This window comes from Abramis brama (assembly GCF_963993115.1).
Source record: "Abramis brama genome assembly, chromosome: 3".
NCBI lineage: Eukaryota > Metazoa > Chordata > Actinopteri > Cypriniformes > Leuciscidae > Abramis > Abramis brama.
The window spans coordinates 13,295,253-13,311,001 of NC_139965.1; the positions used below are offsets into that span (position 1 = coordinate 13,295,253).

At 40.0% G+C, this 15,749-nt stretch overlaps 1 long non-coding RNA gene across 3 annotated transcripts; it reads right to left on the bottom strand.

Moving 5' to 3' along the window:
• Positions 1-2,153: 2,153 nt before the first annotated feature.
• Positions 2,154-7,429, bottom strand: LOC311078683. 3 transcript variants are annotated; one of them, XR_014605243.1, is made up of 5 exons: positions 7,238-7,429; positions 5,840-5,932; positions 5,257-5,753; positions 3,455-3,680; positions 2,154-2,561 (listed from the first exon to the last, which is right to left on the bottom strand). It is a non-coding gene; the product is annotated as an uncharacterized lncRNA (long non-coding RNA). The 3 variants fall into 3 exon arrangements; XR_014605244.1 differs by having other exon boundaries at positions 4,725-5,753; XR_014605242.1 differs by lacking the exon at positions 5,840-5,932 and having other exon boundaries at positions 4,725-5,753.
• Positions 7,430-15,749: the final 8,320 nt, after the last annotated feature.

A 15,749-nucleotide genomic window follows, 5' to 3' on the forward strand; every position in this document is an offset into this window, starting at 1 on the left:
TTAATCTGAACTAAAATAGACCTTTGTTTATAACTACTACAATAGTAGGCTACATTTCATTTTTTCCAAGGAGCTGTTTTGTTTTATATGCTCCTAAGAAGAGTCTATTATAGCTTCATCATTGCTCAAAGTAAAAAATATATATATATCATACTTTGTTAGTTTAAAAAAAAAAAAAAAATTCTCCGGCATTTCTTTCTTTTTGCTGTATCGAAAACATACCGAACCGTGACACAAGTGTATCGTATTGAACCAAACCGTGAATTTTGTGAACCCTTACACCCCTAACGATGATCAATCTTCTAGAAACAAACTTTGTTGTATTATTTTCATGTTATCACTGTGAAGCTGCTTTGATACAATCTGTATTGTAAAAAGTGCTATATAAATAAAGGTGACTTGACTTGATGAACCATGAACAAGATGACATTTTGTGCTCCTTATGTAGCCGAATCTGTGCTGGTTTGTATTGACTGCCTCCAGTTTTCCCCTTGTTTTGCCTCCAGCCTCCATAATTGTGATGTCATTGCAAAAAGGGTCTATAAACGGTACGACTGTAAAAACAACAGGACTGATGATTTAACAAGATCCAGAGTTTAGAGAATAGATTGAGGGTTTAGAATAGATTGTGATGAACCATGTGTAGTGAAGTGACGCCTCACCGTGGTTGAGAATGATGTTGCCTTCAGTGTCTCCCCTACAGGGAGCGTGTAGAACTCATACTTACCTGGCAGGGGAGACACCATGATCATGAAGGTGGTTCACCCAGGGCGAGGCTCAGCCATTGCACTCCGGTTGTGCTGACCCCTGCGAATTCCCCAAATGTGGGAATCTCGACTGCATAATTTCTGGTAGTGGGGGACTGCGTTCGCGCTCTCCCCTGATTTACTGGTACAATAATAGAAATGATTTGTGCTTAGTGAGATTGAGTTTATCTTCTTCTATTGGAACAGAGCATTGCACTCAAAATGCACTTTATTTTAGTTTTTGTTATTGAATCATGTTTAGGTTGCCTTTATAAAGCAAATTTATGAGATCATATGCTTAAATTTCATTCGTATGAAGAATCGAAAGGGGGGCGTTGATGTAACAGTATTCCCAGCTACAAAAACATGTGGTGAATCACCAAACTGCTGTGATTGTGCCTGGTTATATGAAGAAATGTGTTGCTGCATGATTGTCATTGTTACATTTTGTCATTGTTCTTGATGGCATCGTGTACTATATATAATATGGATGTTGTTATTATTGAAGGTAATGTATTGATATGTACCAGGGACAAAAGATTGTAGTGTGTTGTAGGAAAAGCCCTAATGTTATAGGATTTAATCAAGAAGTCGCCTTTTCCACAATATAGTGGTTTAAATAATCTGACAAATAACATAATCAATTGTGAATTTATCTACAGTTACATAAAATATTAGTTACATTGAATATTGCTAAGTTACGTTTTAATATTTTATATTTCAAGTAAACTTTTGAAAGAAGAATTACACAACAGTATTTCTAGTTGAAATTCAACAAGTCTAAGTTTACTTGTGTGCATCCATAACTTGTGTACACCGTATTGTCAGATCCTTTTGAGGACAAAAACTCTTCTTTTGTACTTTTTGTGTCCCTGAGTTGTTTGGTTGCGGATCATCAAAGAGAAGTCAGATTAACTGTGCGTTTTCTTTTATACAGTGTGGCTCTGGACAGGATCGCTCTGCTGTACGAGACGAGACGAGAGTTTTGCTGAGACTGAGACTGTGGATCTGGCAACATCGTGTCCGTTCTTTCTTTCAAGACCCTGTTCCTGCTGTGCTTGTGGTTGAGGGATACACTGCTGGAGGAAGATCTTTTGAGCAGATCAACGTGGTCTTCATTATGGTGGCAGATGATATTTTAGTCGACTAAAGGGTGATTTGTTCAACTGATTAAATCCTGGACAGTCTTGGCATTTGATTTCAACCTTTGCCACTGAACAACGAGTCAGAACTGAGGTCCGAGATTCACAGAGCAATTCTGCTGATCAGGTAAACCTGAGTGGGACCTTGAAGTGACAATAAAGGGCAAATCAACACATTTATTTCTAGGTTTATATATGTACAAATTAAATTAAAATGCATTTAAATAATGTTATGCTTCAAAATTATTGAATTGCCACACTTAGCACTTATGACATCATTGACTTCTTTACTATCACAGGTTTAGCATTTGTTTCATAAATGCATATATGTGCAAAACTGTAATATGCAGACCTTTATAATGAACAGTATGAAAAAGAAAGCTCATTCGAGGGGTGTTTAGAGTGAAAGAAACAGCTGGACCATGAGGTTTTAAGCATCTGTTATGTCCCCATAAACCCAGAAAAATATACTCTAGTAAAACAGAAACTTACAATTGGCATTACAATATGTTGCAACATGTGCAGGGCCTCTAACTTGTTCCCAATTAAAATTAAAAAGCACACAAAAGCATCAAGAAGGACCTTACAAAGTCCCAAAAAAGAAGAAAAGAAAATAAGGCATTGATTAGCTGGAACAAGTGCCTTTGGTTGAACCAATGGGGGAGACAGCCTCCTGCAACAGAGAACGCAAATAAATCATCATAAACATGAGATGGACAATATATGTTTCAACATTGTATATGATAAATGTATATTAAAATACTGTTAAACTATTAGTTTATAATATACACTAAAGCCCTCGAACATGATTAGCATTACAAGGGTTGATGGAGTAATGTAATTTTACCACCAGACATCTATAGTAATAATGGCCAGTTTGCACGGGATAAAATATCTCAGTAAAACTAGCAGAAGTGTGAGGGGTAACTCGATTTACGCATCGCCGTCACCTTCCTGTCGTCATGTGCGTATATATTTAAAACATTTAGGTCTGGTCGAATGATGTATTAATTAAATTCAGATTGGATTATGTTTGTAATGGGCACTTACCTAACGCTAAAAAAAGTTTCCTGCCTTTAACAAGTGCTTTCGACTTGACACTTGAGTTTTGCCACAGACTTGTCCCACCGCCATGAACGCAACTGAATATGCTTCTTCAAGCGCCTCCATAGTTGAAAAAAAGCGGAAAACTACTTTTAAACAGGAAACGGCAGAATATTTATGTACATATTTACAGCGGGTCTATTCGCACAGGATTAGGATTACCTGAGGTAATGTTTCTGGACCTTTCTACAGAAGGTAAAAGTCGCCGTAATCTTTACTGACATTGTCCGTGATGATTGCTGAGATGGCATATTAAGACAGGACTAAAATCACTGAGAAGCTACTATATAATTACTTTACCCCATCTCTCCATGTTAAACTAATCCAGTCCGAATAGGGCTTAACAGTATAGTACATAGGACAGTGTATAGATCATGTAGTTCATTTGTACCTCACATGCTACGTTTTCAGTACTGGAAATGCTGCTAATAACTTTTTATGTGTCAACAATAGATTATTAACCTGGTGACCTGGAGGCGAGCCCAGCGAGACCTTTGAGCTCATCAACGGCTGTCTGGACAAGCCAGAACGTCTCCTGGATGAGCATCACTCTGCGAACACGGTGCTTCAGCTGCTCCCTCGATACATGGAGAGATGCACCATGTCTTCATTGCTCAGCGTAGTAAAAGTTGTCAGGTCCTTTGCCCTTGATGAGCAGCTCCAGGTCTGTTGTAGGCCAGCACCGCTCCTGCTAGAGCAGATTTGAAGACTGCATACTTGGAGTGGCTGTCTGTGTGAATGACTGCATCAAATCGATATAATATCGATACCTGTTGTTGGTGGTTTTGTTTTTCTTTTCGTTTGTACAGGATGGTGAGTTTTTGTTTGTTTAGTTATATTAGAATAGAGGGAAAGTCTAGGTAAGTAAGCTGACCCGGAAGACCCTTTTGTGTTTATTATTTTTCTCGGGAGTTAGGAAAGTTTTAACTGAGTTGTAGTTTAGATTAGTTAGCTCACCAGTCCTTAACTTTTGTATGTTTATATTTCCCTTGTTTGTTTGTTTGTTTGTTTTGTTGTATGGTTGTAATAATGCATAATCAGATCATAGTTGCAATAATGCATAATCAGATCATGCTGTGATCACGTTAAAGGTGCTCTAAGCCATGTCGGGAGACGTAACTTATTGCTGACGTTTGAATTGTTGTCAAACAAAACGGAGGCTAGCTAGACCCTCCCTCTTCCTCATCCCGTATCCTCCCTCCTCCCCTCCCTTCCAGCATAAAGGAAAGTCAAAGTAGTCACTACAAACAAAGTTGAGTTTTACTGATACTTCATTCAATGTGTAATGTCGCCAAGTTAGATAAATGCTTTTATATATTGCAGAAAAAGAGAAACATTATCTTAAATCGCCACCTGAGGTTATAACTATAGCTCCCATACAAGGACGCAATAATAGCAAGATAACGTTAGCTTCGCGTTTCCCAGTGAGCATAAACAACGGCGGCGTCATAAACATTTTTAAACAAAAAAATTTAGTCAAAGTTGTCAACAGCCTATAAATGAACATTCAAAGTCATAACAAACAGTGGGTGAAAACAATCATTCACACAAATTGTCGCCCTACTGTGAATTTGCTTAATCATTTACAATAGAGATTGATCGCTAGCTGCTAGAAACATATATGTTGTATTCACCAAAGTTAACGCTGACTGCATAGTTCTAGCTAATTGCATCCTTGTGTTGGTTTGGCAAACATGAACGTCAATTTAGAAAGAAAGATGGATTTACACACCTGTTCAGCAAAAACAGAGCAACTGAATGTCGGGTTGGAAGCCCTTCTGCCGGCGGAGTTCTCGCCACCTTTCGAAGGTTTTTCCAATGTAAATTCGGGACTTCGCACGTTCCTTATCCTTGTCCCTCTTCTTTGCAATTTGTTCATCGGAACGTCGTCTCTTTGGTCGTGTGTCGGCCATAATTCAAACTTCCCTCTTCATGCTTCTCTCTCCTCCACACCCCCTTCATGTGTACGCGCACTAACCCCCCAAACCGCACCCTCAAATTCTTCTTGCCAGTGATTGGCTGGAAAACTGTTTGTTGTGTTTCGTGGTGCGGGTGAGCCCAGTTTGTTTTTGTTGCCGTTTGTGGAGCCTGTGGTGTCTAGAGAGATCGTGTTTTTTTTACAGTGTGTTCAGGGGACAGGCAACTAGCAGATAGTAAGGAGATGTTTGCTGTATGTGACAAAAAATGTTTCGGCCTAAAAAACGCATGACATCGCTTAGAGCACCTTTAATAATTCAAAACATTACTAAACTGAAAGGCTATACCTTCAAACGAGGCGAGAGCTTCTACCAGCAGAGCGTCATCCTCCCAAACGCCATCACCTTTGGACCCTGATGAGCACGAGCCGGCCCTGTCCTGTGGAGGTTTCTTGTGAAGTACAGGTGAAGTGTTGCACTGTGATTTCTACTAAAGGCACCTTAAGCAACTTGCCTCTTTGTTGAGAATGTACGGCCTGAAGCGCTTCAGTGACTTGGCGGTGATGTCCTCCTTCATCACCAGTGCGCCTGCTGTGCCATTTTTCACTCATGGTCGGTCCCAGCTTGCGGGTCAGCCTGAATGGTCTTGTGCATGCTGTACCACTGCCACATCTTCAGGAACGTGAACGACCTGAAGCGGCCCTGCCCATAAATGGCCCTGTCCACATTTATCTTGTGGTGGCGGGAGACCTGTGGAAATATCTGCACATATCTCAGCAGGAGATCCTTCATCCAGTCGCCATGGCTCGGTTTTCTGTCATTCTTTGATCTGAAGATCTAGGACACTAAAATATCAAGTAAGATAATTAATTTATGGAAAAACAAATCATGAAAATTGATTGTTTAGTGTAACATACTTAATGTAGCCTACATCATTTTCCACCTGCCATTTAAAACGGATTAATCTGGCCGAGGTACTGCACCTCTGTTGGTGTCGAGGTGATGGGATGACATCTCCTTTTAGCTGAAGACATAGAAATTGTATTTACTTTAATGACGAGCACAAAACATAGGGTGGAAACGCATCAGCCCTAGTGCTTAAATATTGCCCACACCGACCTTCCTCACAAACCGTCTTTTCATCCTGGACCGTGTTCCTGTCAAAGCATGTGTTGCGAGATGCCTGTGCCTTGGCCTCCTTTGAAGCCTTAAGAAGGCATTGTTGCCTATTTTGTGGCACACTTGTCTAAAATGCTCAAGGTGGGCAACAATGGATCCATGTTAAACGAGCCATTCCACCGAAAGGGTGACATTTGCCTGTTGTAACTTTTAAAAATTAAACTAATTTATCTTTTTTTCAACACTGAATCTAATAACACGCACATTCCACTATTCAAAATGTATATTGGTCAATCTCAGGTAACTTTAATTTTTTACAAGGTTTCAAAGTGGGAGATGGATGCATTTTTCTCAGTCCTGTTACCAAAAATCAGGTGTCTTTTAAAAAGTATGTTTAAAAAAAAATGGCAACTAATTTCTTTGTTTTACTCTCACAAAAGTGTTGATTTTAAAGAAATGGTAGGTTGCATGTTTAAATAATTGACGTTTGTCACTAAATATCACAATATATGCACACAAGGTGTATAAAAAAAAATGCAAAGCCATTTTTTCATTTTAAAGGAGACCCAAACCTTAAATTTATAAATGTTTTTATCATGTAATTAATTAAACTGTTGGATAAATGATAAACATAACACAATTGAGAAAATCAGTGGTTTAACTTTATTTTTTAGAGAAAAACTATTTAATAACAGGAATGAAAATTGCATAACAGGAATGAACATAACAGGAATGTATCTGGACATTCCGTTGTGTGTGTGTGTGTGTTAGCCAAAAACTTCCTGTGCAGACCTAAACTTTTTTATGGTATCCAAAAGGAACCGTTTTTGCTTTTTCTTTTTCTTTTGAGTGAGGGTCTGCCTCTTTCCAGTTGTGATGCGACTCACATCATCCCTTGAATAAAAAGCCCTCACTCTGCTTATCAGAACATCTGCAACCCTGTTGTTCTGCTTCCGTTGCTAGGTGTAGTTAACCTTCGAATTCTCTCATTCTTGCATCTTTTAGTTGAAAAGCCCAGTGAGTTTAGAGCAAACCGTTGCATTCTTTACTTTTTCAGAACTTTTCCTGTTATCACTTTTGAAATGATTTGTTTTTCCCTCTCCCCCCGTGCATTTTTGTACTTGTTTCGGATGTCCTCCACCAGAGCTTCATGAAACAAAAGAGTCCTCCGAATGGCCACACTTGGAAGCTGTCTCAACTGTTTGTTTACCTTTGTGCGTGGAGATGCATTTTTCTTTTTAAAGCGCTGGAGTCTTTTCTTGTACTTCTGTGTTTTCTTTTTTCAATTTGTTTATGAAGCTTTTTTCGTGTTTTTCGGATTCTTCTCTGCCCTTGATTATGTTGCCTAAAAACACACGCACCATAATAAATTACACATTGCAATAGTCAGGAAAATGTACTGTAACATACTATGATCTGATGGCTAAATTCATACATCCGGTTTGACAGACAGGCTTAAGGTATGTCAGTGTCATTTTTTTGTCTCAAGATGCACACCAGTAATGTTTTTTTTCAAAGACACATTTATAAAAGCTACTTAAATGCCCTAATTGAACTAAGGCCTAATCCTGACTTAATCTAAACCCTGTCTGTGAAACCGGGACATTGTGTAATGTAATCATGTCTATTTTAATTAACCCTAACCCCTCTAGCACATTGTCTTTGGCACATGAGTGTTTCATGAAGTAGACCTGGAAGTGCTTGGTTGTGGATGTACAGCTTGCTCTGGTGATAACTGGGGGCTGTGTGGAGGGGTGACAAGGTGCTGGAGGGCTTCTTTCCTGTCTTTGATGCTATGGTAATTCTCCCTCCACTTTCTGTGACGTCTGCCCTTTTCTCTCTTACTGAGGTCATTGATTAGTTTCTTCCTGCCTGACTCGAGGTCCTTCCTGTATTTTTCACCTTCCTTCTCTAAATATTTCTGTCTCCTCTCTGGGTCTGCATCGCGTCGGGCGCGTTAGTCGCTGCCTTTCTGCAGCACTTAGTGGTGGATTGGCCCCCTGTAAGCATGGTATTCACATTGAAAAACTGATACGTCTACAACTTAAGTAACGGTAACTGTAAAACTTAAAAAATCAAGTAAATCGTATTACATAAACTAATATTTACACTAATAAATCAATACACCGGAGGATGCTACTCACTCCTGTTACTGTTACTCAGTCCTGTTATGGTTATATTAGTAACAGGACTGAGTTTTTAGCATAAAACTAGCAAACACATGAAATATATAGCCACATAGCATACTTGCTAATAGCATGAGGATACTGAGCAAATTCTAGTGATTTACCAAACATCTGTATCTTAAAAATAAACAAATAACATCTAACAAATAATTTAGGTAACAGGACAGTATGTTGAGATTGACCTTCTCAGACATAGTTGCAATATCATCAAATATACAGAAAATAAAATGAGAGGACTTACATTTGGTCTTGCCATTGCCTTCAGAAGATCTAGATGATGCAACTTCCTGTTGAAAATGTGTCTTGTGGAATGTTCCAAGTTTTTTAGAGGGGGGAATGTGTTAGAGTAACAGGACTGAGTGAAAACCCGGGGACATGACTAAAATGTTTATTTTATTTAAAATATTAGATCAAATATTTTTTTCTCATGAAATCTTTTTTTTTAAGCATAGATTGGATATAAAGTCACACAACAATGCAAAAGAAATACGATTTCTGAAGGATTTTAATCATTATATTTCATGGTAAAGTTTAGAGATAGAGAGTGCAACAACTGCTATTTTTTTTTAGTGTTCTAGGTAGTTTTTATTCATGTTTTTAATTAAACATTTTAAATTTGCATTTAGCTTAATGTGTGGGACACTTTGCTTAATAATAAAATGGATTTTAGAGTTAATTTTCATGCATTTTTATCCATATAATGTCCTGGGGACAGAAATGTCACCCATTCGGTGGAATGGCTCAAACACACCTGTAGGAAATCATACAGTGTTATAACCATCATAATGATACACACAGGGGAAGAAAATATTTTTGCCATGACAAATACAGGAGGCCATGATGAGGTTAGGAGTATTAACCCTTGTGCGTCCTTATTATGGATATATGTCTTTTACAGTTTTTATTTATTTATTATTATTATTTTATCATGTTGCCTGTGTTAATGCCAACTGCAGAAATTTTGCCACAAGTGTGTATTTTTATTTGAAATTTACTATTTCACCCCCATTTCCTTTAATAAATCTATTTTACACTAAGTACACAAAATAGTTACAAAAGTAGACAAATAGACAAAAATGTCTATACATTCTCACTCCAATAATAATATAATTATAATGATGATTATTCCCTGCGGCCTCTGCCTATTTAGGAGCTCAAGAAAGCCTCAGGAAACCTGTTGGTGGTTTTGGAGTTTGTTTTTCTTTTCGTTTGTACAGGATGGTGAGTTTTTGTTTGTTTAGTTATATTAGAATAGAGGGAAAGTCTAGGTAAGTAAGCTGACCCGGAAGACCCTTTTGTGTCTATTATTTTTCTCGGGAGTTTGGAAAGTTTTAACTGAGTTGTAGTTTAGATTAGTTGGCTCACCAGTCCTTAACTTTTGTATGTTTATATTTTCCTTGTTTGTTGCTTTGTTTGTTTTGTTACTTTTTGCTGCCAATTGACTTCTTGCCATGGCCATTGCGATTTGCTTCGCCATTTTTCTGAACGGCTTTTTATGTTATTTTGTCAAATGTAACATTCAGTATTATAGAAGAGGACACGGTAAAGCTGATTTTAGGCTGAGTATTTTTTCCCTGACGAGGGCAGAGGGTGAGAAGGCCAAGGTTAAAGAGTCGCTGTTCACTACACATTATTGTAGAAGCAACATGTTGATGTTTGTGCTCGCTAACGATTTGTCAAGAGACCTTATGCGCCACTCACAGTCGGAAGCTGTGTGTATTTCTATGGTATTGTTGTCGAAGAGGATTTACTTATTATATAGAGTTAACAAAAATTTTCATGAGCATTGTAATGTTTGAAGCGGATCTCATAACAAATGCCAGTAGGCCGGGAAGATTTTAAAACAAACGGGCTATTCATAAGCCAGTAAGATCAAGATGCTGTGGAAAGGCCACGAGCTGAGCGCCGTGCTGAAAAGGGGCGAGCTGTTTGCAACGTCTCTGTTCTGTGATTAGTCTACAGTCTGCTGTAGACTCCAGCCAATCAGAAAGCCCAATACGCAAAATTAGGGCGAGCAACGTCCATGATTGGCAGTCCCCCTTCCCCTCCCCTCACCACAGCTTTTTACAAACATTTCTTAAACCTTTTTCAAATCTGAGGTGTGAACGACCAGTGCTGAAGTAAGGGGGGTTTATGACCCTTTAGCCTAAGCCTTATCTGAGTAATGTTAACAATTCTCTACAAAAACTTTTTGTAAAAAAAAAAAAAAAAAAAAGCTTACCATCATCAGATTTGCTGTTTCGAAGAGTGCAGTTGCTACTGGTGACCATTTGTGGGTATCGCTTCTCGGCCTTTTGGCTAAGATCAAGTGTAGTATCTGTTCTTATCAGTTTAATATCTGATACGTGCCCTACCCGGGCACCATATATTAAATTGATTTTTGGATCAGGGAGATGGAATAGGGGCTTGCTCCGTCCACTCCACGCATCGACCCGGTATTGCAGTACTTCCGGGAACGGTGCACCCCCCTAAAGTAGTTAATGACAGAATTGTATACGGTCTGTGTAAGTAATTCTAATTGTGTAAGAACAGTAGAGATCAGTAGTAGTGTGTTGGTGTAAATGGTTGTTTTAAGGGTGTTGTGAATGATTATATATTAGTAATGGTAGAATAATGATAGTGTTTGAATGCTTGCTTTAATATTTTCAAAATGCTAAATAGTGATGTTGCAGACCATTTTTTTATTTTTTACTGCATGTGAAACCTGTAGGGTTTTATCAATGATAAATTGTTGTGTGCAAAAGCAGTGGTTCACAATTTGGCTTATTAGTGCCATTTGCCCCTGCTGGCAGATGCGGTAACTGCACCGTTTCACATGCAAAACGTGTTTCTTGCCTGATTGGTGGAGTCAAGTCAAATCTGTTCTATGATTGGTAGAGAGACAGGGCCTGATTTTCTTTGTGGAGAAAAATCATTTATCCCGATCCGACCATACGGTTATATTTTAAGCCCGAACCCGAGGTCCGTTTCTCACAGTAAATAGGCCTACCTTTTTTTTGTTGCAACAAGCTGTATTTTATGATTGCTTGCAACGATAATTAAACAAATAGACATGTACAAACACCGTTTCACCAAGGCACAGCGGTCCCCTCAGCGGTCAGCACACGAGAAAAAAAGAGAAAAAGCACGGACTTACTAATTACGAAACTTTGTGGTTGAACAGGTGAAACAGTCACAAATTCCTCTGGAACTCAAACATTAAACTTCAAAACAAAGTTTACCATTTACATAAATATATCCTTCTCAGCACGAGTTATGAAGGAAGAGAACAGCATCGACAGTTGATGGTTTCAGCGCCATCCTCCTCTTTCAGTGTTGTGACTGAAATATTGCGCGTGGGAACACGTACGCAAAATAGTTTTGTAAAATTATATATTTATGAGTTTACACAACACATGGAAGCTTGATTTCAATCTTTGGATTAAATTGAAAAAAGAAGCACAAATAAATACAATAGAATTAAGATGCAAATAAAGATAAAAGTTTTTTAGGTCTAACACTAGTATTCAGAAATACTACAGAAACTGAATAAAGTAATCAAATGTAAAATAACACTGAATAGTCTTTTAGTCCTGACCAAATTAAATACATAGGCTATTAATCCTGATTCCTTACAATTAAAGCCATCTTTTGTTTTGACAACAAAATTAATGAAAGACACAAGACTTCTGTCCCTTTAAGAGCTAGTGCATGGATCCGTTACTGTTTTCATTATACGGTTACTGTTGCATGCATTTTATGCATATTTAAGACATAACCGACTGTGTTTACAAGGATATGCACCAAGACCTGATTTTTGACATAATTTTGTGTTTTCGACCGTTAAATCGATATGATCCGCAAAAACTAACTTTTGTTACTGGCGAGGTGTTTGTGAGGCGGCTTTGCTGTATGTATGCAAGCAGAGAAAACCCATCTCTCAGAGAGTGCACAAGTACTGAATAGAGTACTAAATCGAATTAATGTTTAAACTGGTAAGACCTAAAAACACTTGAAAATGATAAACGTTAGTTATTATGCAATGCTGGCCCGGTTGTGCAAGTGATAATTCCGTCATGTCCCGACCCCCAAAAATGCAAGCATGCAGTGCTTGACGCTTGCCTTGTGCTGATTGAGCGCCTCAATCTGTGTGGATTAATTAATCGCACTCGATTCGCATTTTAATGGACTTCAGACGTGAATCAGACTCAAACTAAAATGACTTCAGACTTGACTCGGACTCGACCAAAGTACTCGTAAATATTTTTTAAATGATTCAAGTCTTTAATCCTTAACGACTGATAGAATAAAAAAAAATGTGTTTTATAATATCTGCGTCACACATTCCCCTAGATAGGCCTATACTGTAGATATCCCCCATTTAGCATTTTATGTTTTGAGGTTAATTAATCAGATGTTAAATAATTCTATACTTTTTAAATATTGTTTATCCTTATTATTAGTTAATGAGGCTATCAGTAAATTAGCATAATTATAATCAACACCTGCAAGTGTACACTTTGAAGACTAAAAATGACAGAAGGTTACATTAAGGTTTACGTTAATTCAACTTTATTAAAACTGCATATATTAAATAAAACATAAAAAGCAAAGTGCATGAAATAGGGCAACAGTGCAGAGAACCAAAGGTGCTGTTAAAGGGCAATTGTAAGAACAGAACACACAGAATGTAGAGAACAGTAAAACTTGTACACAAGAACTATATACACCATTTACAATAGGGCAGCCGTTCACTCCTCCAATCCGTCCTCAACAGAGACAAAATGTTCATAGTTTTTAAATGCTCTGTTCTCCAGTTCCTTGGAGGCTGAACGGTTGATCGCAGGGCAGTAAGTATATATATATTTTTTTGTATTTTTTGTGTCCCTGGATTGTTTTCCCACACACCTTGCAGGTCGGGAGATTCTGCTCCCTCGTCAGCTTAACGCCCAGCCCTGTGGGGTGGTCTGCCAGCTTCCTCTTGTACTGTGTGGATCGAGACCATGATGATCCTACCACAGGGTTCTGTCCAGAGGCCGGCTGAACAGCTGATGGGCACAGGCGGAGTGATCAGGATGGACGCCTGACCTGCAGGCACCATGGGCTAGGTGGATGAGGGACCCACAGACCGGGAGACGAAGGGCAGCACAGGCCTGGTGATGGTGGAGGTGGCGGGGATTCTCCTCACCGGCAGAGGCAGTGGTGGCTGAGGAGGAAGCTGTGGAGGAGGCTGTGGCGTCGCCACCAGCATGTCGGTCCGTCCCTTCAACACCTTTGTGCCGGCTGTGCTGGGCGTGGGGACGTACTCCATCACGGGGTAGTCGGGTAGAGGGAGGACGGCAGGCTGGCGCGGTGCAGGAGGCAGCTCTTCAGACGACACCGAAGTGGTCTTGGAGATGACGGCTGGCTGCCTGGTGGCATGCAGGTTCACCAGCCTCTCCTGCTGGCGGATGAAGTCCCTCACTGTTTTAGTGTTTATTTTGGGGAGAGGGATGCCTGCCTTGCACAGGATTAGGTCATCCACCAAGACCCGATGCTGGATCCTGTCATAGGCCTTGAGGATGCTGGCCTTCTCGGGGCTGGAGGGGAGTGCAGCCACAGCAGCTTGACAAGCACGTACATAAGGCGGTTTTGCTGTGGGCCAATGTCCTGCAGTGCTGGCGTGTACCTTTTGGCCATCTTAACTTTCTGGACCACGACGGCGTCTGCAAGGTCATCCCTCTTTGTACGGCAGTACAACGTGTTTCCCCAGTGTGTGCGGTACAGTTGGTGGTACTTCTGTGGCTGCTTGTCATGCTCCTCCACCGCATTCCAGGCGTCGAGGACACTGTTCCTTTGCGCGGTGTTGAGGAGCAGCTTCTGGTCTGTCAAGCCGACCTCCACCAGCGCAGCACAGAATGCCTCCAGCTTTTGAAACCCCGGCAGAGGATTGTCACTGCAGACATCCTCCTGTAAAACATACACAGAGACACACAAACACACAGAAAATTTGTTAAGTTCCGATGCATACAATGTCTTGTTTTCAACATTGATCACTGTATTCTCTTCTATAAGACAAGTAGGTACTCTACTCACAAAGGCAGGAGGGTTGACAGTAGCAGTCTCACTGCTGATTAGTGTAATGCGAGGCTCGACAGCAGGATGGTACTCGTCGCTCTGGTACGGCGTCTGCTTCGGCGTCTGAGTCAGCCTGCCCAGGCTGAATGACCTCCTCCTCCGGCCCAGGACCGTCATTGACAATGTGTTGAAGCTGCCATCGTAACATAAAGGGTAGAAAGCCGGCTAACACATGACGGAGGAATAAACTCACATAGCCATCGGGTTTCGTTTGACTGGCGTGCACACACACACAGGGGCATGCAGTCATTTATTAAGTTGCAACACCTGAACAGCCACAATGAATGAACCACACCCCTTAGGTTCACACCCCTTAGACAACAGTCATAATGGCCCTCATTTATCAATCTTGCGTAGAAACGGGCGTATATATTGGCGTAAGATTATGCTTACACTCCTCTCATCGCCTGATTTATGAAGCTGTGCGTACCTTTGAAATCCAGGTGTACGCAATACCTGCCCTTGATAAATGCCGCGGCTGAAAACGATCGTCATTAGAATAACACGCCCCTATATATTCAAGTCTCCGCTCCCCCCACGCCCTCATTTTACGCCATGGACACACGGAAGACGGCAAAGAAGAGAAACTTCTTTGAGAAAGAGAAAGCGAAACCAGGGAAGTGGAAAGAAACAAAATTGATTTCTAGATTTTTATTATTAATGACGCTTATTGTTATTTAGAAGAAGAATGTCGTTATTATTATTTGTATTATTATTATTAGGCTATTTAAAAGAAGAAGAATGGCATTTTTATTATTTTGTCAGTCTGAATTATTTTTTTGGTCATTGAAAGCCTTTCATTACTGAACCCAGTCCGTGCCTGCCGGGCCTAACCCTGGCCTAACCGTCGTTTCAAAGAATAGTACAACGGCGAGCGCGTCGAGTATAAACGCCTCGTCCGTTTGGGGAGGTGCGCGCGCAGTCTGCGGAGACTCGCGCTGCGGAGCCAGGCGAAAGTATAAACAAGGCTTGAAACGTCAGGTAAAGCGCACAGGCTCGCAACTTAAGGAATACATATGCCTACAATTCAAATGCTTTGGTAAAGTCACACAAATTAAACATTGAAGTCCATGTTGCACAAAAATAAACACTGAAGTTTAAAATTACTATGTTTTTGTTTTTTTACAGTGGGTCATAATATATTATATCTTTTAGTTTGTCAGTGCGTTTTGTGGTGTTAGGAATTGTTTTTTTGCGCATTCCCGCACTCAAAACGTGCGTACACCACCTCCTGAGCTGCCGTAGGATTTGAGCGTGCCGTACGCCAACGTCCATATTGATAAATCTCAAAGTCAACGTGGTTTTGGGTGTACGCCAGGTGTACGCTGGAAATTTGGTGTACGCACTTTTGATAAATGAGGGCCAATAAGAGCACACTCAAGGTAACCAATGTTCAACACCCCCACTTGCTCTTAGGCTGAATAACATACAGTTATCATG